This window comes from Trachypithecus francoisi, unplaced genomic scaffold (assembly GCF_009764315.1).
Source record: "Trachypithecus francoisi isolate TF-2019V2 unplaced genomic scaffold, Tfra_2.0 Lachesis_group7, whole genome shotgun sequence".
Taxonomy (NCBI): domain Eukaryota; kingdom Metazoa; phylum Chordata; class Mammalia; order Primates; family Cercopithecidae; genus Trachypithecus; species Trachypithecus francoisi.
In genome coordinates this window covers 25896835-25920539 of record NW_022681472.1, presented here as the reverse complement: position 1 = coordinate 25920539, position 23705 = coordinate 25896835, and the positions used below count along the sequence as shown (strand labels likewise).

At 42.5% G+C, this 23705-nt stretch overlaps 1 protein-coding gene across 10 annotated transcripts in view; it reads left to right on the top strand.

Annotated features, from left to right (window-relative positions):
• The first annotated feature begins 386 nt into the window (after nucleotides 1-386).
• NCOA2 (nuclear receptor coactivator 2) overlaps nucleotides 387-23705 on the top strand; it is a 306182-nt gene continuing 282863 nt past the window's right edge. For 3 of the 10 annotated variants that reach the window (XM_033202995.1, XM_033203000.1, XM_033203001.1), the window contains exon 1: nucleotides 387-498. The gene's annotated coding sequence lies outside the window, so the exon portion shown is untranslated. Of the gene's footprint in view, nucleotides 499-744; nucleotides 1010-1392; nucleotides 2052-23705 lie in introns of those variants that run through there. The other 7 variants (XM_033202998.1, XM_033203003.1, XM_033202999.1 and 4 more) reach the window with 5 other exon arrangements.

Here is a 23705-nt window from a genome sequence, read left to right as displayed (position 1 = left end):
CATTTTGTCCCCTGTCCCCTTACTCTTCTTCAGCCCTCCCCGGGCCGCCTTCTCATAGGACTCTGCCGACGGAGATGCTGCGGACCCCGCGGGCAGGGGCTGCTCCCCGGACAACCCTGCGTCCACCTTTGCCCCTTCCTCGGGGGCAAGAGAGGCAAGTTTCCGCCCCGTCCTTTTCCAGCTGACAGGACTTGGCTGCGGCCACTGCCGGGGAGGCAGAGGGAGGGACGGCCTGGCTCCCGAGCCCCCTCCTCTGCTCGCGAGCTCGCGCGGTCTGTCTCTCCGCAAGTGCGGAGACGCGGAGGAGGAGGAGGAGGAGGAGGAGGAGGAGGAGAACGAGGAGGAGGAGGGAGTTGGGGGAGGATCTCCATTGAAATAAACAACCAGGCAGCAGTTATTAACACGGGAACATGGCGGCCGCAGCCTCGGCTACAGCTTCGGCGGCGAAGGTCAGCGCCGACGGCAGCCGGCACCTGACGGCGTGACCGACCCAAGCCGGTAACCGCGCCTTCCCCCGGGGCCGCGAGGGCGGGCGGGGGGCGGGCGGCAGGCGGGGGGCGCCGCGTCCCCACTCCCCGGCCGCGACTGCCCTTCCTGCGCCGAGCTCCGACAGAGCCGTGCGCCTCCGAGAGGCTGTTTTTGTGTGCGGGGACCGCCGCCGGAGTGCGCGGAAAACGGGAGTTGCATCCCGGAGGCGCAGCGACGCTGGGGAGTTGGGGCTTGGGGGTGGGGAGGGCGGGAAGCGGCGGGGAGACGCGGAGTCCCCGGGAGAGAAAGGAGGCGCTCCAGCGCCTTGCGAGAGCTCGGGAGACGAGTCCCGGAGCGCGAGGCGGGCGGAGGCTGCAGCCCGCGGCGCGGGCGAGAGGTGAGCGCCGAGGCGCGGCGGGGAGGCCGGGGGTGCGGGCGCGGCCCCCGCCCCGAGGAGCGAGTGCCTGTCGCCCAGTCCGGTGCGGGGTCGGCGGAGACCGAGGCTCTAACCCCGCGGGGGCAGCGCGGCAGACCCGATAAGGTGAATCCCGGGAAGGTGTATTCTTTAATGGAAGCGCGGAGCGGCTGCAGCGGAGAGTGGGAGCCGGGCGAGGGGAGGCAGGACTCGGGAAGTGCCGGGGGTGTGTGAAGGTGAAGCAGGGTGTCCGGGCGGCCGGCGGGCTGCAGCGCGGGACGGGGAAGGGGAGCCGCGGCCCGGCGGGCGGCCCGGGCCCGTGTCAGCGCTGGGGGCGGGGGGCGAGGGGCGCCGAGCGCTGCGGGCGGACGGGAAGGAGCTGCGGCGGGCGGGGCGGGCGGCGCGCTGGGGCCGAGCAGGCCGGGCCGTGGTGGGGGCGGGGAGCCGGGGGCCGGGCCGCGGCGGCGCCGAGCCGGGCTCGCCCCTGACTGAACTTTCTGGGTGCGGGCGTGTGTGCAGGAGGCGCGCTGGGGCCGGGGCCGGGGCCGGGGGCGGGAGGCGGACCGGGAGGTTCCGGGTTGGCTCGCCAGCGCCCCCTTTTCTCGCCCCCTTCTCCCCGCCCCTGAAGGGACAGGCTCTCGGGGCCCCAGGCGGGAAGCGGGAGGGGCCCTTGCGGCCGCCGTGCGACGGTCACGCCCCGGGCACAGGGACCCGGCTCTCTCGGGCCACTGGGGGGTGCTGGGGGAGGGGGCCGGGGTCGTCGCTGCCGGCTGCGCTCCCCGCCTCCTCCCCTCGGGGGAGTCCCAGAGGCGCCTTTTCCGAGACCGGGGGTGGGTCGGTCCCTGGTTAGATGGCCCCTCCCTCTCCCCCTCCCTCTAGTGGTTTCCGGGGCCTGCGGGACCGAGGGGCGGGAATCGGGGACCGGAGCCCCCTTCCGCCGGCCCGGAGCTGGACTGGGCCTCCCGCGTTCTGGGTCCGTCACTGGTAGGGGAAACTTTCCCAAACCAGAGACCGAGCCTGAACACCTTCCTTCGCCACCTCGTCCTCTAATCCCACTCCCACTCCACCACCTCCGACGCCTTCCCCTCCCACCGACCCGAATCTCGCTGCGTCTGACTGATGGGGCAGTGAGCCAATCGAAGGCGGGGAGCTGACCTGTCGGGTGTCGGTGAGCCAATCGTGCGGACCAGAGGAAGGAAGGGGGCGGGGTTTCTCCGGACCAGTTAAAGCGGAGTTGCATGCGGGGCGGGGGAGTCATGGAGACGCCGAGAGCCAGCTACTCTTGTCCATCCCCAAGTCACCCCTGCTCCTTGATCTCTGGGGTTGTGTCACTTAGAGGGGCTCCGACCCGGAGAGGCATGCCGCGGCACTCGAGGTCCTGTATGCCTTTCGTACCGAAATAGACGTTGTCTTATACACGACGAAGTCTAAAGCCACTTTAGGATGTGGCAGTAACTCCCCGAGGCCGGTTTCTAAAATGGCATATGCTGTAGTGATCATGTCCTGGACCTCAGCGTCCGGTTTACATGCTGAGGGTCACAGAATACAGAAGTTACCCTTTTGCCTCTATCTCGGTTTCACTCAGCTACGCCAGAATGGGGACAATGAAATTTGAAAGAGGACCCTGAGCATCGGAGTAGTATCACGCCAACTGATTATTGGGAGTGGAAAGCATCATTGTTCATAATGGCTTCACTGGTTCCTTGTTTAATTAGAGCGCCAATTCCCAAAGTGCACTTGAAACTTCGACGTTTGGGGATGTCATTAAAAAAAAAAGTTGTGGTTTATGGTATGCATTTTCTTTTCTTTTTGCTCTTTCTTGGGTAAACAAAATGAAGTTGGGAACTAAAGCATCACTGATTGAAACATTAAGTGTGGGTATTTAAGGAGCAAAGCTAATCAAAGAATATTTGTCTACAGAAAAAAGTCTGAGTGAAATGTAGTTTGCCAGATTACTCCCACACAAAAGATTCTTAAAAATAATTTTAATTTTCTTAAACACTGCTGAATTGTACAGTGTGTGTGTACTTTGCTGGTTTATACAAGGTTTGGAGACATCTTTGGTTTTAACTGTTTATTGAGCGTTTAGTCAAGTGACTTTCTCAACTCTTGACTTTTAGGAGCAGAGGTCTTTGATTCTCTGTAAAGATCACAGGTTGCTCTGCAGGAATAGCAGTCTTTTAAAAAGAAAACAGCTGCTACGAAGCGTGTGTGTGTGTGCGCGCGTGTGTGTGTGTGTGTGCCTGTTCTTTGTTGGTGAGGTTAGGCACAGTGACAGAAGTAATTCTCCCTTTCTCACCTGGAATTTGTAGAATCTTTGGGAGTTCAAAGAATGAAGTGTTAGATTAAGAATGAATTTATTCATTTTTGTCATAAGTATCCCATTAATTTAATTTTGGGAGTGTGTTCTTTTAGGTTACGTGGGAAATATGTCATAGGTCAAGCTTTTATTAATCTTGGGTTACTAAGAAAGAATTGAGGGGGACTGCAGTTCTAGGGAACAGTATTTGCCAAACCTTACAACTGTGTTCTGTTGTGGTATACTATTTTCAAATTTACCATGAGAATTCCCAATTCAGGATCATTTTGGGTGCATGTAGACAAGAATTAATTGCATTTTGCTGTAGCTCTTGAGATGTTGTTTGTAATAAAGTAGTAAAAAGAGAGAAGGTAAGCCAAACACTTACTTAGACTGGCAGAGGTAAGGAGTATTAGAAACAACATTCAAAAGTGGACAACATTCAAAACCCCCTATCATTTGGCACTCTGACATATGCCTTTCTCTCTTTTGTATGCTTAAGAGCAACACATTATTTTACTTAATTCTCTGCAACAGTCCTTGAAAATGTGCTCAGATTCTTGGTGGCAGAGAGAACCAAGTCTCCTAATGTCTGGCTTGGTGGGGGGAACCTCTCAAGCATATGGAGACATCTAGAAAAAGATGTGCATCGTCAGCTGTGATTCCATTGTGTGCTCTCAGGCTGGATCTGAGCTTCCTTCCTCCTGGGAATTTCAGTCTTAAACAGAGGAGTTCTTTGACTTTTAGATGTCAGTATACTGAAGCAGGAGGGTAGAAAAGAGCTCACCAATTACAGATTTAATATGTTTGAGTAGTTAATATTTTTTGGATTTTAACTCTTCATTGGTTAAATATAATTTAGATGACTTTGGCTTAGTGTTAGAAGAGCATTTTATTGGAAATATAAAATGTAAGGCTTGGAGGGAGATTTGGGCTGTGGATAAAGGGGTAATGCTCCTTAGTTGTCTTTATTTGTAGTTGTATCTTATTAAAGTTTGCCAAGCCTCAGTAACATCAAGGATCTGTGAGCAGTCCTTCCATTACATGTCCTGTATTTAAGGATTCGGTACCATAGCTGTTTCAAATTACATAAGGTTGAAATGTGACCCATAAGTTGACAGCTTGGATTTCTTAGGAAAAATTTTGTGTTGTATTGAGTTTAAAAGTAATTCTTTAGGCACTCTTGAGGATATTGGATAGTAAAGGAAAATAAAAAAGGGGATGGTCTCTTTAAACAATTTTTCTGAAATGCACAGCATGCCCTCATTTGATATTTTGGCCATTATTGTGTCATAATCGAAGTTATATTTAAAAGCAAAGTTAATGCTTATTTATTGCTATGAAAAAACTGCTGTTTAAGAAATTACTAACTTTAATATTTTGTGTGTATAGTTTTGTTTGGTAATATATGTTATTACATGCTTTATTGATTTTTGATTAAGAGAATAGGAGGGAGAAAATAAGTCACTGCTTTAAGGTATTGGTCTTTTATTGCCGCACATCATAAAATCGGCAACAAATCTGGATCTTTTTCCATAGTGAAAGAATAAGACTATAGTTCATACCAAAAATGAAAGCCATTTAAGGGAAAACGGAACAAAACCTTCAGTTTTTTTTGTACCCTTTCATATTTCAGGCTAATTTTATTACTTCTTTATGTCTTACTTTTCTAAACAAACAAACAAGAAAGGTTCTAAGTGTTTGTGTTCCAAGTGTTTGTGTTTTTCCTTTTTTGTTTTTAAAGGCTTCTAGTAGAGTTTTATGAATTGCAAGCTGTGAAAAGAATATGTCATATTACTCTCTAAAGTCTATTACAAGTAATGTCTGGAAAAGCTATGAAATACAATTTTAATGTTGCAGACCTTCAATTCAGACATCATAAAGAAAACACATCTTTATGGATTCTAGATGCTAATTTCTTTTTCTTTTTTTTTTTTTTTGAGACGGAGTCTCGCTCTGTCGCCCAGGCTAGAGTGCTGTGGCCGGATCTCAGCTCACTGCAAGCTCCGCCTCCCGGGTTCACGCCATTCTCCTGCCTCAGCCTCCCGAGTAGCTGGGACTACAGGCGCCCGCCACCTCGCCCGGCTAATTTTTTATATTTTTTAGTAGAGACGGGGTTTCACTGTGTTAGCCAGGATGTTCTCGATTTCCTGACCTCGTGATCCGCCCGTCTCGGCCTCCCAAAGTGCTGGGATTACAGGCTTGAGCCACCGCGCCCGGCCTCTAGATGCTAATTTCTAGATCGAGGTGAGAATGTGACTTTTGATGATATTTTAGAAGCTGGTGTAGTTCTCTTAGCTGTTGTAAAACTGATTATGAAAAGGATTGGAAATCTTAAAGGTAAACTATGAAGGCAACTGAAATTAAAAGACTAGGTGGTCTGCAGGTAGATCCTAATACTGTTAGCTTTTAGGGCAAATATTTTATGTGTTTACTGTATGAAATGTTGATCAATGACCACATTTCTGGCTCCCCAGGGCTGTGATAACATAATGCGATTGTGGAAATGTTGATTCTAGGACAATTTTCTGTTGGTTCTCTGGTTGGAAATTTTCTAGAGAAGAATTAAATGAGCAGGGAACCTATGGTGGTGTTTTACATAGCTGTTTTTGAGGCTTTGGACACAGAATCATATAGGTAGAAGTTATTCACAACTAGTTAACTGTTCTAAAGGAAAAGAAAACATCTTTACTTTAACTAGGCATCAGCTGACAGATATGTGGAGAATTGAAGTTAGCCTGTTAATTCTGGCAGAATTTATGCTTTTTAGGCAGCCAGTTACGAATTGTTTGAGTTCCCCTGGCCAACTTAAATCTACTTTGGTCTTGCTGTTGTTGTTGTTATTATATTATTATTTTGAGATACGGTCTCGCTCTGTCATCCAGGCTGGAGTGCAGTGGCATGATCACAGGTCACTGTAGCCTTGACCTCTTAGGCTCAAATGATTCTCCTGAAACAGCCTCCCAAGTAGTTGGGACTACAGGTGTGTATCTCTACGCCTAGCTAATGTTTGATATTTTTTGTAGAGATGAGTCTTGCCACATTGCCCAGGCTGGTCTTAAACTCCTGGGCCCAGGCGATCCTCTCCCCTTGGCTTCCCAAAGTACTGGGATTAAAAGCATTAACCACCACACCTGGCTGTCATTTTGGGCTTTTTGACCTTGTCTTTGCTTTCTTGTCTGACTTAACTATTGTCTCATTCATTTGTTCATTTAGTCATTTGATGAGTACTCTGTCCTGGCCCTTTCAGTGTACTTTGGTGTTATAAACCATCCATTTCAGAGCCAGTGATTAAAGGGGGAACATAGAGTGGGTGATCACTTTTTTTGGTTGGGGAGGAGGTGGGAGGGGACATATTTGCCTTCATTTCAGTTTGCTTTAGTACTAAAGATATATTCTTTTTGTGTGCATGTAATTTTAATCATATAATGTCAGCACATTTTACTGTGATTTGGATTTGGGTTGTCTTTTCCCTGAAAATAGGGTTAAAATGTTTATAATAAAAAATATTGTTAAATGTCCCCTTAACTGATTAGCCTACAACCGAATGGATTTCGTTTGATGAAGGTATGAATATTTATAATTATTTTTGTTTTATTTCCTCTGGAATCATGTTGTATCCTCTCTGGCCTTGAGTCCTGTGTGCTGTATGGTAAGGATGGCACTCTTCAGTTGGGTGAAGATGATAGGCGTTGCCTGTGAATTGTTGCCACTTCAGGGCTACTCATTCTGGGCCTTAACCACCTAGGTTTCTAAGGGATGGAATCTCCTAAGTGCAGCCTTGTGCAAGTATTCTGCTATAGTTGTCAGTTTTTCTAGATGTAGTTCATTCTTGCTCTTTTTCTTCCTTTTTTTGAGACAGTCTCACTCTGTTACCCAGGTTGGAGTGCAGTGGCATGATCTCAGCTCACTGCAACCTCCGCCTCCCGGGTTCAAGCGATTCTCTCACGTAAGCTTCCTGAGTAGCTGGGACTGCAGGCACATGTCACCACTTCCAGATAATTTTTGTATTTTTTGGTAGAGATGAGGTTTCTCCATGTTGGCCAGGCTGGTCCTGAACTCCTGACCTCAAATGATCCGCCTGCCTCAGCCTCACAGAGTGCTAAAATTATAGGCATGAGCCATTGAACCTGACCCATTCTTGCTCTTAACTAAAAGGTCTGTATTAGAAGAGTAACAATGATAACAGAAATAATAGCAGCTATCATTGAGTGCCAACAACCTGATAGAGGCTTTTTTGATGTGTGCTTCGTTCTTTAATTCTTGCCACAACCCTATAAAATAGAGGTTACCTCCATTTTCCAGAAGGACACTGAAGCTTAAAGTGAGGTGAGTCCTGTGCCTGTGAGCAGAACTTTGGGAGGAAAAATTAACTTTGCCACTGAGTGGGGGAAATAAATCCTAAACATCGGAGGGAATGGTTGAATCCGAAAATGTCTTGCTTTTAGGAATCTGATAAAGCAAATGTTTGTGGGACGTTATAAGGCTCAGTCTACTTGTTAAGTCCATAAGAAGGATGAATAGATTTGAATAGTTCCAGTCCTGCAAATTATATCAGCAGGCATCTTCCATACTGTTGACTTAAGGAGGGCTTATACCTGCACAGAGGTGATTGATTTGAAGATTCACGAATAGTCTCTGGCTTTTTTAGTCACCAGCTCAGTTTTTAATAATTGTTGAAATTATAGATTTGTTCTTTTAATTTTCAAGAAATAAGAATTATAATGGGTGAAGTAAAATAGTTAACATTTATTGAGTGCTTACTGAAAACCAAGTGCAGGGCAAAGGTACCCCTACAGTACTCTTGTCTGTTTCTTACTGTAGCATTGAGAGGTAGAACCCTGTTGTTGTTAGCTGTCTTACCCAGTGCTTTGTTGAAGTAACATAGATCAGTAATTCTCCATTAGTGAAAAGGAAAAGAGTAGGGAGTGTATTTTGCAAGAGCATATTCAGGTTGCCTATTGTTCTCACAATAAAAAGCTCAGAAAATAAAGCTGAAGAAAACTTGATTGTAGGGGATAGGTAGAAAATAGATTGACAGAGCACTATAGAGGAAATAGGCTTAGAAAGGATAGAATGCTAATAAAGGTAGTTGGCTTCTTACGTCCTTAAAACACTTGATTCTAGTATGTTTAACTGTTGGGTGCAGATTGTGTGATGCATGTTTTGTGGATGTTTCGTAATCATGTAGCATGGATGACTCGGTGTTGAGGTATTGTAATCCCAAAAAGAAGGCTGATAATATATTCAGTCATCTGACTTCTGCTCTGCTATTTGTGGAATTCTTCTCTCTGCTCAATTGTTTGCACCCAGCGCGGAGAGCTTTCAGGGAACTCTTTCACCTGCACATGTAGGATCAGCATGCATTGCTTATAATGTTCCAGCTGCTGAGACTGAAGACCTGTTGTTATCAATGAGAACATAATGCATGGTATTTTCTATTACTCATTTCGTGTGTCCATATGAAATGTGACCCAAAACCTTCCAAGGCTTAACTTGGGAGAGTGTTAGTTCTGGTAGTTCCTGTTGGTGCTGACTGATCTCTGCCCATTGAAGTCCCCGTCTAAATGAGGATTGTCTTTTTCTAGCAGATCATTCCTGCTTATAAAATCAATTCATGATTCAAATACGAAACGATTTCTTTGTGTTTGGTATTATAGTAGCATTTGTCAGAATATTTAATACTAACTTATCTTAAAATTTCTAATTGTACTGTTAATATGCTTAAAAATGAAAAACTTTCAGTTATTGTCAAAATGTTTTTAGGAGTACGGAAATTCTGTAGTAGAATTGAATGTTGGGAGTATATGAATTTCTACAAATTTAACCTAATATTATAGCATTTCTGGAAATTACAGAAGCTGGTTGTGGTAGTTATGGAGACAGGCATTGGGGCCTGCTGGTGCTTGAGGCGGTTTTGCTGTCCTGCATCTGCCATCTTGTGCCAGCAGCCCGTTGTGGATGTAGCATAGGGTGTGCCTGGCATTAAGACCAAACTCCAGTAGCTGACCACTTTCTGCGCAGTGCTTTGATATAAGGGTGAAATGATAAATAATGACTCAAACTTCTGACCACTTCACTTTGGGTATGAATCTTTGTATATCTTTCTCCTCTACCTCCTTTTATCTTTCTTCTTCCCTGACTTAATTTTTTCTTCAAGTTGAAAATTATGAGTGGTAGTGAAAAGAATACAATCAAGATTATGGGGGAAGTCTGTTACTATCATTAAGGATTTCATGTATGTAGATCATGTCTGATCATGATCTACAGTTTCCCCCTTTACCAAACAGATTTTCTCTGCCAAAAGCACTTAGTGAAGAAGCTAGCTATTTGTTAAGAAAGCAATTATGTTGTGCCTTAACCCAAGTGAAGTGAGGTATCGGCTGATTTGTTGTTGGAGTTAGTTGCTGGACAACATTGTGGTTCAGAAGACTGAGGCTGAGCTCTGTTGTAGTAGGATCGAGCATTACATTCCTTAGCTTTTATATCTGTATTTTATTTTTTCCCTGTTTAAGGATATTGTTATAAACCCTACAGTGTTAGATGTCAGGAAAGTGGTGATTAAAGCCATCAAAATGGTGTAAGCTGAAAATATTAAGACGATTTAAGATTGGTGAAAACTGTTGTCAAATTGCTAAAACTTTAAGAATGCCTGCCTCTTTGGAGTTTCTCAATATATTTTAAACTTCTGTAATTCTGTTTTGAGACTTACTTTGTGTGGTGTTCTTGTTACTGTTTTAAGCAATATTAATGTTTTGATTCCTTAAGGCTTTTTCTTTTCTTTTTTTTTTTTTGAGACGGAGTCTCGCTCTGTCTCCCGGGCTGGAGTGCAGTGGCCGGATCTCAGCTCACTGCAAGCTCCGCCTCCCGGGTTTACGCCATTCTCCTGCCTCAGCCTCCCGAGTAGCTGGGACTACAGGCGCCCGCCACCTCGCCCGGCTAGATTTTTGTATTTTTAGTAGAGACGGGGTTTCACCGTGTTAGCCAAGATGGTCTCGATCTCCTGACCTCGTGATCCGCCCGTCTCGGCCTCCCAAAGTGCTGGGATTACAGGCTTGAGCCACCGCGCCCGGCCCTTAAGGCTTTTTCATACAAGTGTGATGTAAAAATATTTATTTCATTTAAACATGTTATTTTGTCCAGGCACGGTGACTCACGCCTGTAATCCTGGAACTTTGGGAGGCTGAGGTGGGCGGATCACCTGAGGTCAGGAGTTGAGACCAGCCTGACTAACATGGAGAAACCCCGTCTCTATGAAAAATACAAAATTAGCTGGGCATGGTGGCGGGCACCTGTAATCCCAGCTACTTGGGAGGCTGAGGCCGGAGAATTGCTTGCACCCAGGAGGCGGAGGTTGTGGTGAGCCAAAATGGCGCCATTGCTCTCCAGCCTGGGCAACAAGAGCGAAACTCCGTCTCAAAAACAAAAACAAAAATGTGTTATTTTATTGTATTTGAGCACCGCTGGACTCTTTTCTAAATAGATAGTACGTCATGAAACCTAGTGAAGGAAATGGAAACCACGTGACTATCTTTTCCTTATGCTGTGCTTTTTATTTTAAGCAAAGGGTTGTACAATTAATTAACGATCCTAATAGAGTGGAATATTCTAAGCTATTACATATTATACAAGAAAATGACATTATATTCGCTGTGGACTGAATATATTGACAGTGAACAACAGCAATAAAAGTCAACAAAATGCCTGGACGTTGAAGCGCATTGGAAAACAAAACTGGAGCATTATTTCCTGGTTAAAGGACACTCACACAATCAGTAGCAGCATTCTCACGATCATTTATTGTCTCATTTCTAATACTAAGTATTTTCACTTTAAGAAAACACATTTAGCGGAGAAGAGAGCCAGGAGACAAGGGGAGCCCAGATTTTAGGCTCCAGGCAAGCAAAGGCTTGGGCAGGAAGGAACTGGGCCTGGGCACACCTGGCCTGGCCCTGCGTGTGGGTTACAGGGTGATCTGAGACTCTTGCAGGCGTTATGAACTAGGAGTCACTAGGAGAGGCCTCAACTGTTCCCTGCCTCCTCTCACTGTGTGTGGTGGGGGTGGGGAATGTTGGCAGCCAGCTGCTGACCTTTGGTGGGGAGGGAAGAAGAGTGGAAAAGAGGGGACCTGTGGTAGGTAGATAGAGGATGGGACAAGTCTCAGCAGGTGGAGGCCCTGGATGCTCACCTGCACTACAGTTGTACGATTCAGGATATCCCACCAGGAGCTCATGTATAGAGAGAGCCTTTTGATCTGCATCCTTAATTGTGGAACAGGATGGCAATGCTGATGGCCTGTGCCCTTCAAGCACCACTAAGCCCCAAAGCTCTTCTGCCCTCATTGTCTGTGTTACCAGACTGAGCATTTGAGGGATTGTTTTCCTCTACTTAGGACAGAAGTGGGGGCACAACTCCGCCCAAGATCAGATACAGACTAGGTAGTCCTAAGGCAAGGGAAGGCTTCCTGGGGCTTGTGGTTTTCAGAGGCTGAGTTCCCTGTTTTCACTGGGCTTGCGTACCTCTAGGGCCCTTGGAGGAGTGAGGGGAGGCAATGCCTTCCCACCGAGGGGTACAGAGAGTGTTCCCTTTCCCATCTCCTTCCTATTTCCTTTTGAGGTTCCGGTATCTCTGGGAGCTTAAACCCACATTTTCTGGGACTACCACAGGTTTTCATAGGTGTTTACTCCTTTCAAGAAAGGAATTAATTGAGTGTATAATGGAGAAAAAAATGCATATAGAAAGAAACTGGAGGCAGCCTAAGGAGAACCTTGCAGGAATATTGAGAGTTGCTGTATGAATGTATGCTGAAAATGTTTGGACCATACAGATGGAAAGTATCAGCACAAAGAGTAACCATGGTGTAAGCCTGCAGATTAATGAAGGTATATATGGAATAAATCAAGAGTGGTGAGTACGTACCATTGCAGTTTAAAAGATTTTTAAGGATACTAGTAGTTTTATCAAGTATCAAACTGAGTAGTCAGTTTATGATACTTGTTACTCAAGAGGAATAGGCTACTTACTACACGAGTTTTTTTTTTTTGGGCTGGGCCTGGTGGCTCACGACTGTAATCCCAGCACTTTGGGAGGCCAAGGCGGGTGAATAATGAGGTCAGGAGATCGAGCCATCCTGGCTAACATGGTGAAACCCTGTCTCTACTAAAAATACAAAAAAAAAAAAAATTAGCTGGGCGTGGTGGCGGGCGCCTGTAGTCCTAGCTACTTAGGAGACCGAGGCAGGAGAATGACGTGAACCCGGGAGGCAGAGCTTGCAGCGAACCAAGATTGCACCACTGCACTCCAGCCTGGGTGACAGTGGGAGACTCCATCTCAAAAAAAAAAAAAAGTTTTTTTTGTGTAAGGTTTACATAAATATATGGATGATTATTTCATAACATTGTTAGTAAAATAAATTAGATCTTTTGATAGACATTCTGTGAAGTTTAATGTCAGGAGAAAAACTATGAACTAAAATTCTTCGACTAATCTGGTATTAATTACAGTTTGTATGTTGTGCCTGTATATATGCCTAAAATGGTGTGTATTGTCTGAATGACTTAGGAAATTGTTTCCTTGCTAGCTTGCTAACAGGGGGAGATAGTGAGGACGGAGACACACACACAGACATACACACACACTATTCATTTTCCCATCCACCCAAATAGTGTATAGAAAACAGCATGAAGGCTTTCATTTTAAAACTGTGTTTTGGACTGATATTTAACAGGACCTCCTTTTCTGCTTTGAGTCATTAATAGATTGATCTTCCCCCAGATACTCCTTTTCTAATAATGTAATTCCCCATGCATTATAGAATAATATCCTCAGACACTTAATGGAGGGGTCTGTCACGAACCCAGTTTTCCCCATTTCTGCCCTTTACATGAACCTTTGTACCTGGCCTTCTGTGAACATATGTTGACCATGAATGCTCATGATCTTTGATTTGGCCAGAGAAAATGATGAGTTATTCTAAAATTTAGGAAGCATCCTTCTGTCATAAAACCCAATTATTTGGGGAGTTTGTATTACTGATCTTAGTTAATAACGCAATCCAAACAAAAAGAGAGGGAGTCCAAAAGTATTCAAAGGTTATTAGTAAGTTGTTTAATAGATCAGTTACAGATTTTATTAAAAACATTCTATGACTTTTACACTGTTGGTGGGACTGTAAACTAGTTCAACAATTGTGGAAGACAGTGTGGTGATTCCTCAAGGATCTAGAACTAGAAATACCATTTGACCCAGCCATCCCTTTACTGGGCATATACCCAAAGGATTATAAATCATGCTGCTATAAAGACACATGCACACATATGTTTATTGCGGCACTATTCACAATAGCAAAGACTTGGAACCAACCCAATGTCCATCAATAATAGACTGGATTAAGAAAATGTGGCACATATACACCATGGAAAACTATGCAGCCATAAAAAAGGATGAGTTCATGTCCTTTATAGGGACATGAAGCTGGAAACCATCATTGTGAGCAAACTATCACAAGAACAGAGAACCAAACACCTCATGTTCTCGCTCATAGGTGGGAATTGAACAATGAGAACACATGGACACGGGGTGGGGAACATCACACACTGGGGCTTGCCGAGGGATGGGGGAAGGGGGGAGGGATAGCATTAGGAGATATACCTAATGTAAATGATGAGTTGATGGGTGCAGCAAACCAACGTGGCACATGTATACATATGTAACAAACCTGCACGTTGTGCACATGTACACTAGAACTAAAAATAACAACAACAAAATAAATTATAGACCATAAATAAATAAATAAATAAAAGCGTTCTATGGAAAAGGAAGGCCGTCTTCTTACCTTCAAATCAGAAACAATAAAGAATTAAATTTTTGGCTTTGTCACTTCAGTAAAATTGGACATTTTTCACACCTGGACTTATTAAATTTTCCCCTGCAGAATATTTTGCCACTAGAGTGAGAAGAGGGATTAATATTTTCAGTTTATAGTGGAGAGAGGAGAAAAAGGTAAAGAAAACCTTGGGGAAATTCAGTAGTTCTGTAAAGGTAATAAAACAAAACCAAATACAAAGAAAGTATACCGGGGTTGGCACTTAACTACTTCCATTGAAGAAGCGATTAAAAGAGAATGAAGGCATCATTTAAGGGCTGATGTCTTAATAGATAAATAATGAAATTCTACAACTATCCAAGGAGCAAAGACCTTCCAGTTCACACATTAATATATTCTTATGGCAACACTTGTAAAAATGTTCTCAACGTTCTTCCCAAATTTCTACTTTTAATAATAATTTCTTATTTTGTGGGATCTTTTTATTTGCAGAATAAGTCAGAAGACCTATCCATCTTTCTGTCGTCTATTCACATTCTGCCACCAACCAACTGAATGTTAAATCGTAGAAACACTGTGCGACTCAGATGGAAAAGCGGTTGGCGCTCTGTGCAGTGTCCTCTGCCCCTCCCAGCTCCCCTGATGCTTTAATAATGTGGTAGAGCAAGAGGCTGAATACTGCTATTTCAGTGTGTTCTTGTTTTCAGTTCCTGACAAAAAACCTGCTAGAAAAGTATTGGGGTTTAGGGACGACTAAGGATTTCTTTGGTCCCAACTTTTTATTATGAAAATTTTTCAACACACAGAAAGGTTGAAAAATAGTACAGTGAATCCCTGTATACATTTTGCTATAAATGTTTTTTCTTTCTCCTCCTACCCTCTCCAGGGTGTGGGTGTGGGTGTGGTTGTATGTATATTGGATAAACCATTTCAAAGTAAATTACATATATGATTTTTTCATCCATATAAAGTTCATTGCCTTAAAATCAAGGCATTATCTTAGTTAACCACACACACAGTACCATTATTAAACCTAAGAAAACAAATATCATCTAATATCAGCTCTATTTCAGTTTTTCCAGCTGTCCCCAAAATGGCTATTACAGCTTTGTTTTTCAAACGAGGATCTAATCAAGTTCACTCCTTGAATTTTTTTCTCTCCCTTTCATCTCTTTTAAGGTGGACCAGTTCCCATGGTTTGTTTTGTTTGTTTAGACTTTTTAAAGAGTCTGGTAAGTCAGTTGTCCTGAAGACGATGCACTTCTACCAATTTTGGAGTGTCAGACTTCAGATTCTCCAGAAATGTTAGGAAATTAAATTGTTAATGTGTTACTTAGTTTGATCGGGGCTGAAGAAGCACAGCCAACCTTTGAGAGCTTATTGCTTGAGATGATGGCATCCTTGGACCTTTTCATGGCATGTTCCTTCTGAAGTCTCTAGGTCTGGGCCTAGACAAACTTTCTACTGGCAGATCATAAGGAGATGCAAATGAAAAGGTAATATCTGACCATGAGACTTTTACCATCTAACAACTTGAGATATTTTTTCCCTCCTGGGAAGTAGATTTCTGTTTTAGGCTCAGACTAAGGAGGGGATAGAAATTGAGACACTAATTTTACAGCCACCTTGGCTAAATAGAAAGCTTTTATTCAAACACTTATTTGGAGTAACATTATAGAGACGAAAATTTCCCGCAGCTTTTTGGAGCAATAGTAACTTCAGTTTCTTGAATACTTGACTACTTCATAACTTTGAATTTGGAAGTTTCTGTTTCTTTTGTTTTTCTTTGCAATGTCTTCATCTGTCCTCCCTGTTGACTTTCCCTGTCCTATAATTATTTCCATCTTCTTTACTTTATACCTAACCTTATCTTTTCTCTTTCCTACTTTAGAATCTTACTAGAAGTGTGTGGTAGAGCCCTCTCTTCCCTCTTGAATCACAGTGTGCACAGGGGTTCATTCTCACTTTGAGAAATAGACCATAAATGTAAAAATCATTCAGAGGTATGTAGTAGACACCAGAGAGAGGTACCTGGTCAGTCTCACTCACCTAATCCAGTGGAGAAGTAGTAGTATTAATATTCTTCTGTGTATGTATGTATGTATGTATGTATATATGTACTTATTTATTATTGTTGTTTTAGAGACAGGGTCTTGCTCTGTAGCCCAGGCTGGGGTATAGTGGCATGATCATAGCTCACTGCAGCCTCAAACTCCTGGGCTCAAGTGATCCTCCCACCTCAGCCTCCTGAGTAACTTGGGACCACAGGTGTGCGCCACTATGCCATACTAATTTTTTTTTTCCTCCATAGACATAGAGCTTGCTATGTTGCCCAGGCTGGTCTTGGACTGGACTCAAGTGATCCTTGCACCTCAGCCTCCCAAAATGTTGGGATTATAGCTGTGAGGCACTGTGTCTGGCCTCATAATTATATTCTTAATTGTAGATACAGAAACCTTGGTGTAAGAGTAGCGGGCAGGGAAGATTTTGTCACCCAAGAAAACAGTAAGAATTATCACAAGCATTTGAATAACTCCAGAAAAACACTTGACTTGAAACTTTTAAGCTTCGGAAAAAGCAAAACAAAGTGGAGTTATCTCCTCTGACTCAAAGTAAGTACTATTAGAGTCATTGTTAGGCTAATGGCCTTGAATCAGGCCCTGCACTTTTCTGAATGGGACATAGAGATCTAGACAACATCTCCCAACCCCAGGACAGAAAATGCTGCTTAAAAAAAATGCAGATATTATTTTGTGGAATTAATATTTAAACTGGGAAGTCATATACTTAGAAGATAGAAAAGAGACTTCAGGAATGGAAAGAAAAGTAACACTGGTCATAGGCCTTTTTGTTTAACAAATCTGGGCGATTTTAAGGTGATTATGAACCTGAAATAATATGTGACTCAGATTTTTATTTTTATTTTTTGCAAAAATTTTCCTGAAATGGCCGGGCATGGTGGCTCATGCCAGCATTTTGGGAGGCCAAGGTGGGCAGATCACCTGAGGTCAGGAGTTTGAGACCAGCCCGCCCAACATGGTGAAACCCCATCTCTACTAAAAATACAAAAATGAGCTGGGTGTGGTGGCGTGCACCTGTAATCCCAGCTACTTGGGAGGCTGAGGCAGGAGAATTGCATGAACCTGGGAGGCAGAGGTTACAGTCAGCTGAGATTGCACCATTGCACTCCAGCCTGGGCAATAAGAGCAAAACTCCGCTGTCTAAAAAAGAGTTTTCCTGAAATGTCTTACAGACATACTTGGTGACATTCTCCTTGTTCTTGTCATTCTGTATATATTGTGCTGCTTTTTAAAAAATGTTGGCCTCTGCCAGGCATGATGGCTCATGCTTGTAATCCCAGCACTTTGGGAGCCCAAGGCGAGCGAATCACCTGAGATCAGGAGTTCGAGACCAGCCTGACCAACATGGAGAAAGCTCATCTCTACTAAAGATACAAAATTAGCTTGGTGTAGTGGCTCATGCCTGTAATCCCAGCTACTCGGGAGGCTGAGGCAGGAGAATTGCTTGAACCCCACAGGCAGAGGTTGCGATGAGCCGAGATCGAGCCATTGCACTCCAGCCTGGGCAACAAGAGCAAAACTATGTCTCAAAAAAAAAAAAAAAAAAAAAAAAGGCCTCTTGGAGAGAGTTTGCCAAAATATTGGAGTTGCACACTGAGTGGCTCTGTGCTACAGCCCAAACAGATGTGATGGCATCTTGGGTCAGTTGGGAGGAAAATACGTAAATAGTCTGAAATGTAACTACAACAGGGACATTAAGAACAAGGGGGAGCAACAAAAATAATATAAAGATATAAAGACAGTGATATTATTGTAAAACAGTAACTATATACAACCCCCAGAAAATGAGATCTTTTGCATGGTTCTGTTTTTTATTCCTTTAAGCACCTCCAATTTTAAAAGTAGTCACTTAGGAGAAATACTTATAAAATGAGTAGTATTTCCCTCTTTACTAAACTTACTTGAAATATGCAAAAATTCACTGAGATCTGTGAGAACTTTTAAGATACTGACCTATCTCTCTCCACTAAGTAATTGTAAACTGTAGACCCCACATGAAAGAATTCTAGGCTTTTACTGTCTTAGTTTCATCTTTGTTCTCTGAGTGTTATCTCTTTCTGTCTGCATATGTGTGTGTGTGTGTGCTTTTTAAAAAGAACAGTTCATTTCCTCTTTTCTAATACTGTGTTTTATCTGCTGTGGATTTGGAAATCAGATAACCAGGTTTGTTTGTTTATTCAAAAAATTAATGAGTGACTTCTATATTACAGACACTAGTATACAAAGATTAAAAAAGAAGTGTTCCCTATCCTCAAAGACTTTACGTTTAAGGAAGGCAAAAGCCATGTAGACAAATAATTGTTGTATAATATATATATAAATATAAAAAATTGTATTAGAGTGGAGGGCTATACAGGTATTTTATGTGAGCAAACTGCATTTTGCAAGGTGAAGGAAGGCCTTAGAGCTGCTGTAGTGTTTGATTTGAGCCTTAAAGACCGGCCGAGATGAGATTTCATCAGAGAAAAGGTATCCTAAAGAGGCCTATGCATAGGATGAAGACAGAAAATATTATAGTGTTTCTGTTTTTCCTCATTTTACATGTACCTTTAATAAGAGCTGCATGATAATTTGAGAGACTTACCAGTACAGCTAGTGATCTTTAGTGCACAGAATGTGGAATATTTATTTTGAATATAGGGAAAGCAGCCTTTAATTCTTTGCTTCCTTTTCAGTTTTTTCCTTGAGTTCTAAATCAGGGAGTTCTATTTACTATTGCTGCATTATATACCATCCCAAACTTGGTGGTATTATGCTCACAAATGTTATGGCTCAGAATCATAAAAGGTATGATTGACACAGCTTATCTGCCCCATGATGTCTGGCACCTTATCTAGGAAGATACAAAACCAGGGCTGAATCTATGACTGGGGGGCTGGAGTAAGCTGAAGCCTTGCTCACCTGCATCCCTGGCCCTTCCTACTGGCTGTTGGCTGGGATGTAGTCTAGGTTGCAGGCTAGAATACCTACAAATAGGACTCTCCTTGTACCTGCCTGGACTTCCTCACAGCATGGCGGCAGAAGTTCAGTGGATGAAAATTCCAAGGAAGCTGTATTCCCTTTATGATTTAACCTCAAGAGTTACATAGGATCACATATGCCCTTAGTCCAAAGCTGCCCCCTCATCCCCCATCCAGATTCATCAGGGAGGAAGCATTGATTCCAGCTGTACTTGAGAGGCATTCAGCAGGGCGGAAGCATTGATTCCAGCTGTACTTGGAAGACACATTATAAGACGAGCATGTGGGTTGAGAGATTGCAGTCATGTTGGGAGCCACCGTCTGTCTGTCACAGGCTAATTTGTAGAAAGTTGAAGCGTTACTGTCCTTTAAAATAAGAGAAGAAAGAGGATTTATTATTTCTGAGATATGTGAAGTGATTCAATATAAGCTGTAATGACCAGGTGTTCTTTAGTTCACAAAAGAGTATTCTTAAACTGTATTTAAAGGGATTTTAGACAGACATTTAGAAGAACTTTCTGATACTGCCAAGCATGGCAGGGTGGTGTGTACTCGTAGTCCCAGCTACTCAGGAGGCTGAGTCAGGAGGACTGCTTGAGCCCAGGAGTTTGAGGCTGCAGTGTGTTACATAAATAGCAACTGTACCACAGCCTGACAGCATAGCAAGACGCTGTCTATAGTAAATAAATAATGTTTCAAGAAGTTTATAGGCTTTTTTCTTGACTAGAGGACATTTGTATGATTTATAAGAGAGTTTACCAGACTGGGCAGTAAAGCGAGACCCCCATCTCTACCAAAAATAAAACAAAAATTAGCCAAATGTAGTGGTGCAAGCTTGTGGTCCCAGCTACTTGGGAGGCTGAGGTGGGAGAATCACATGAGTCCAGGAGTTTGAGCTTGCAGTGAGCCATGATCACGCCACTGTACTCTAGCCTGGGCGACAGAGTCAGACTCCCATCTCTTAAAAAAAACTAAAAATATAAAGAAGTTTAATAATGATTAAGTATATACTGCCTCTGGATGGACCTGTTGCATTGGATAAGCGCTTTATTTCTGAGTCCCAAATTTCCTTTTTTGTTGGATGGGGATAATAACACTTGAGTTGCTGCTGAGTATCAAATAGAAGGTTTTTATTATTCATGAAGTCAGAATGAATTAGATGATTTTAAAGAAGTCTTCTGGAATTGGATTCTCTGGTTATCACTAAGGAGGACTGAAAGGCATTAATTTTTTAAAATTTTTTCTTTACATTCTAGAATTATCTTTTTTAATAAAGAAAAAGTATGGTCCCTCTCTATTATTTCTTCTCATGTACATACACTTTGTAGAACTCTTGATTAAATAATGACGACATGTATTTTTGGACTGTTTATTTTACCACAAGCATTTCCAGGGAGTTATCCCTGAAAGCCACTTATAAGTAATAATGAACACAGTTCTCCCTGAAAGCACTAGAATGGTGCTGCTTCCCCAGATGATCCATTTTATAGATTAAGGCAGCCTTTTGTAAAAAGATGCAGGGCTTTTTATGTGCTGAGAGCATGGATGATAGAACAGGTCTCTCGTCCAAGAGTGTATACATTTATTTTAGAGTGCATAAATTATCTACCTTGCTTATCAAAGTGGTAGTTCCAAGAGCTCATTCATTGAGATTTATAGAAGTATGGATGCATCTAGAAATCTGTTTTTAATTTTAAAGAGAGTTTTCAAGTGACTTTTGATAGATATGGTGGGGAACAATACTCGAAGATCCCTTTGTGTGGTCCTAAGCACAGAAGGGCATGGAATCCTCTTTCCCGTCAGGAATCCTGGTAACCTGAGAAGTGTGGAGATTACTAGGCAAGACTGTCCATCAGTCTGCATGTGCTGTTTGGGCTCACTCTTGCGTATTAAGAAATTTCTCAATAGCAGAAAGAGAAGAAAACCGTGCACTGAAGTAACTAATGTGTGTTTTGTGTACCACAAGTTACACACAAATGCCTCAGAAAAGGCATTTCAATTCTAAGGATAAAATGAAAGTAAAATATTTCAAGATATTATCATTAGGTTTTTTTTTTCCTCATCACTCTTACAAGGTGATGCCTTAAAGTCAGAAAAAGTTGTAAAACTTGTGGAACATTCTATTGGAATATGTTAAGTGCCAGCAAAATTTGGAGTTCTTGACTAGGTGCAGTGGCTCATGCCTGTAATCCCAGCATTTTGGAAGGCCGAGGTGGAAGGGTGACATGAGGCCTGGAGTTTGAAAGCAGCCTGCCCAACATAGTGAGACCCCCATCTCTACAAGAAATTAACAAAATTAGCTAGGTGTGGTGGTGTGCACCTGTAGTTCCAGCTACTCAGGAGGCTGAGGTGCGAAGAGTGCTTGAGCCAGGAGTTGTGGCTACAGTGAGCTATGATGACACCACTGCACTCTAGGCTGGGTGACAGAGGGAGATCCTGTTTCAAAAAATAAAATAAAATTGGAGTTTCTTGAATACAAGAGTATTTGTTTGTTTTTCAGTTCTGTGAAGGCAGTTTGGTGTAGCACTGCCTGGATTGCCATCCAACTCCATCACTTGAACAAGTGTGACCTTGCGTCCTAATTTTTGTAAATGTTCACTGTTGTTATTGTCATTTTGAATCACCTGCAGTGATAGGTATTTGACATACAGTTGGTGTTCAGTAAATTTTGGTTAGTTATTTGGGATTATAATTCAGAGTAGATTATTTTAAACTCAAATAGAGGATGTTTCGAAGAACTATGAAAAAAGTTAGTCTTGAAGACAAGACCCACCTGTGCATTCAGGATTATTTATGGTCGGGGTTTTATGATCCTTTATCAATTGAAGGGTGTAACAGAAATGCAAAGGGTGATGTAGCACTCTATAGTCCATAAGCATACATTATGAATTGTTTTCTAATTATTCACTGTTTAGAGTAACTGTGTTTCTACTTTGTTTGTTTACAGAATGATTATTATTACAATCCCTTAACATTTTAGCACTTGGTAGGTCTGATTCAATGGTTCTCAGTGGATGGGAGTGGGGAAGGACAAAGATGATCTGACATATATCATTTGGCCTACCAACATTCCTGTCCCTGTTACATTCCTGTGGTTTCATGGTAGTAGAAGGTGAACCTGACAGTGCTGTTACATGGAGAAGATTGAAAGGAAGGTGTTTTAAGTCAATAGAGTTAAAGCTCTTTATGTTTTGGAAAAAATTTGGGGGTTATTTTAAAAACTACTCAGAGGTGATAGAGTATTGTAATTATCATATGGAAAATAATCCAAAAAATAAAGTATATAAAATTCACATTTCATTAACCTGGAAAATTGACTGATTGTTTGACATATCTAAGTGTTGGTCTTAGAAGTGGACAATATTATTCTCAACAAAGAGATTATACTTAGATTTCTCAGAGAAGTATCTAGTGATAACTCAATGTTGGAATCGTTTGGTTAATTTAATTATAATTTAAAATAAAACCCCTTTTGAGAAAATTACTGCTGCATAAGACGTAAATGTTATTTTTGACTAGTTCAGACTGTGGCTTAAAATACAATAATTTTCTCAGAAAAAATGAAGCTCTTGCTAAGAATGGTTGGACATATTTCACCAACATCAAGTATTTTTTTTTTTTTTGAGTTTGAATATAATCCCATAAGTAGGTGCTTCAGAACCACTTGAATCACCATGGAAAGCAAGTCTCTTTAGTTATTCTCCATCTAAGTGGCCTTTGCCGTACAGTTTAATTAAATCTGATCATCAGTAATAGTTCTCTTTTCCATAGGGATAAGTTGGTTCTTTGGATTTTTCAAGATTTGGACTGTTTCAAAGATAAATTCACATTTTGCAAAGGTTTGCCCATGTTTATACACAAATGGAGTACACTGATGTTCTCATAGGTGATGGAAAACTTTGTATAGCTAAATTCCTTGATGGAAAACTTCCAGATCCATAGGGAAAGGTGAGATACTTACAGTTACCAGAGAAGACTGTTTAGAAGCTCTATTTATGAAGTTCAAAGGAATAAACTTTTTTTTTCTTAGAAGTATGAGCAGAGCATTCAAATAGCAATAAAGAAAGTTTCTAGGCCAGGTACGGTAGCTCATGCCTGTAATCTCAACACTTTGGGAGGCTGAAGTGGGCGGATCACCTGCAGTCAGGAGTTCAAGACCAACTTGAACAACATGGAGAAACCCTGTCTCTACTAAAAATACAGAATTAGCCGGGTGTGGTGGTTCATGCCTGTAATCCCAGCTACTCGGGAGGCTGAGGCAGGAGAATCGCTTGAACCTGGGAGACCGAGGTTGCAGTGAGCTGAGATCATGCCATTGCACTCCAGCCTGGAGTCTGTCTCAGAAAAAAAAAAACAAAAAAAAAACAAATTTCTAGGATGGTTTTAGTGTCCCTCTTCTGTAAGAACATAACCATGTAAAATGTTGGATTTCAGGTATTCCAATTTAAATATGATTTCTAAATCTCAGTAACACTGCTATATGTTAGACCAATAACTTCTAGTAAAACTTCTGACAGTGTGTCTATCTTAAGTAAGTAATTATAGGTCAAGGGATTAAAACAAAAAGAGATAATTCCTGGTCCAGCTCCTCCTTGGTGAGGTGTTATCCTCTTAGATCTGGTTGCTGTACGTTCACAAAGGCGATAACACGGTTCCA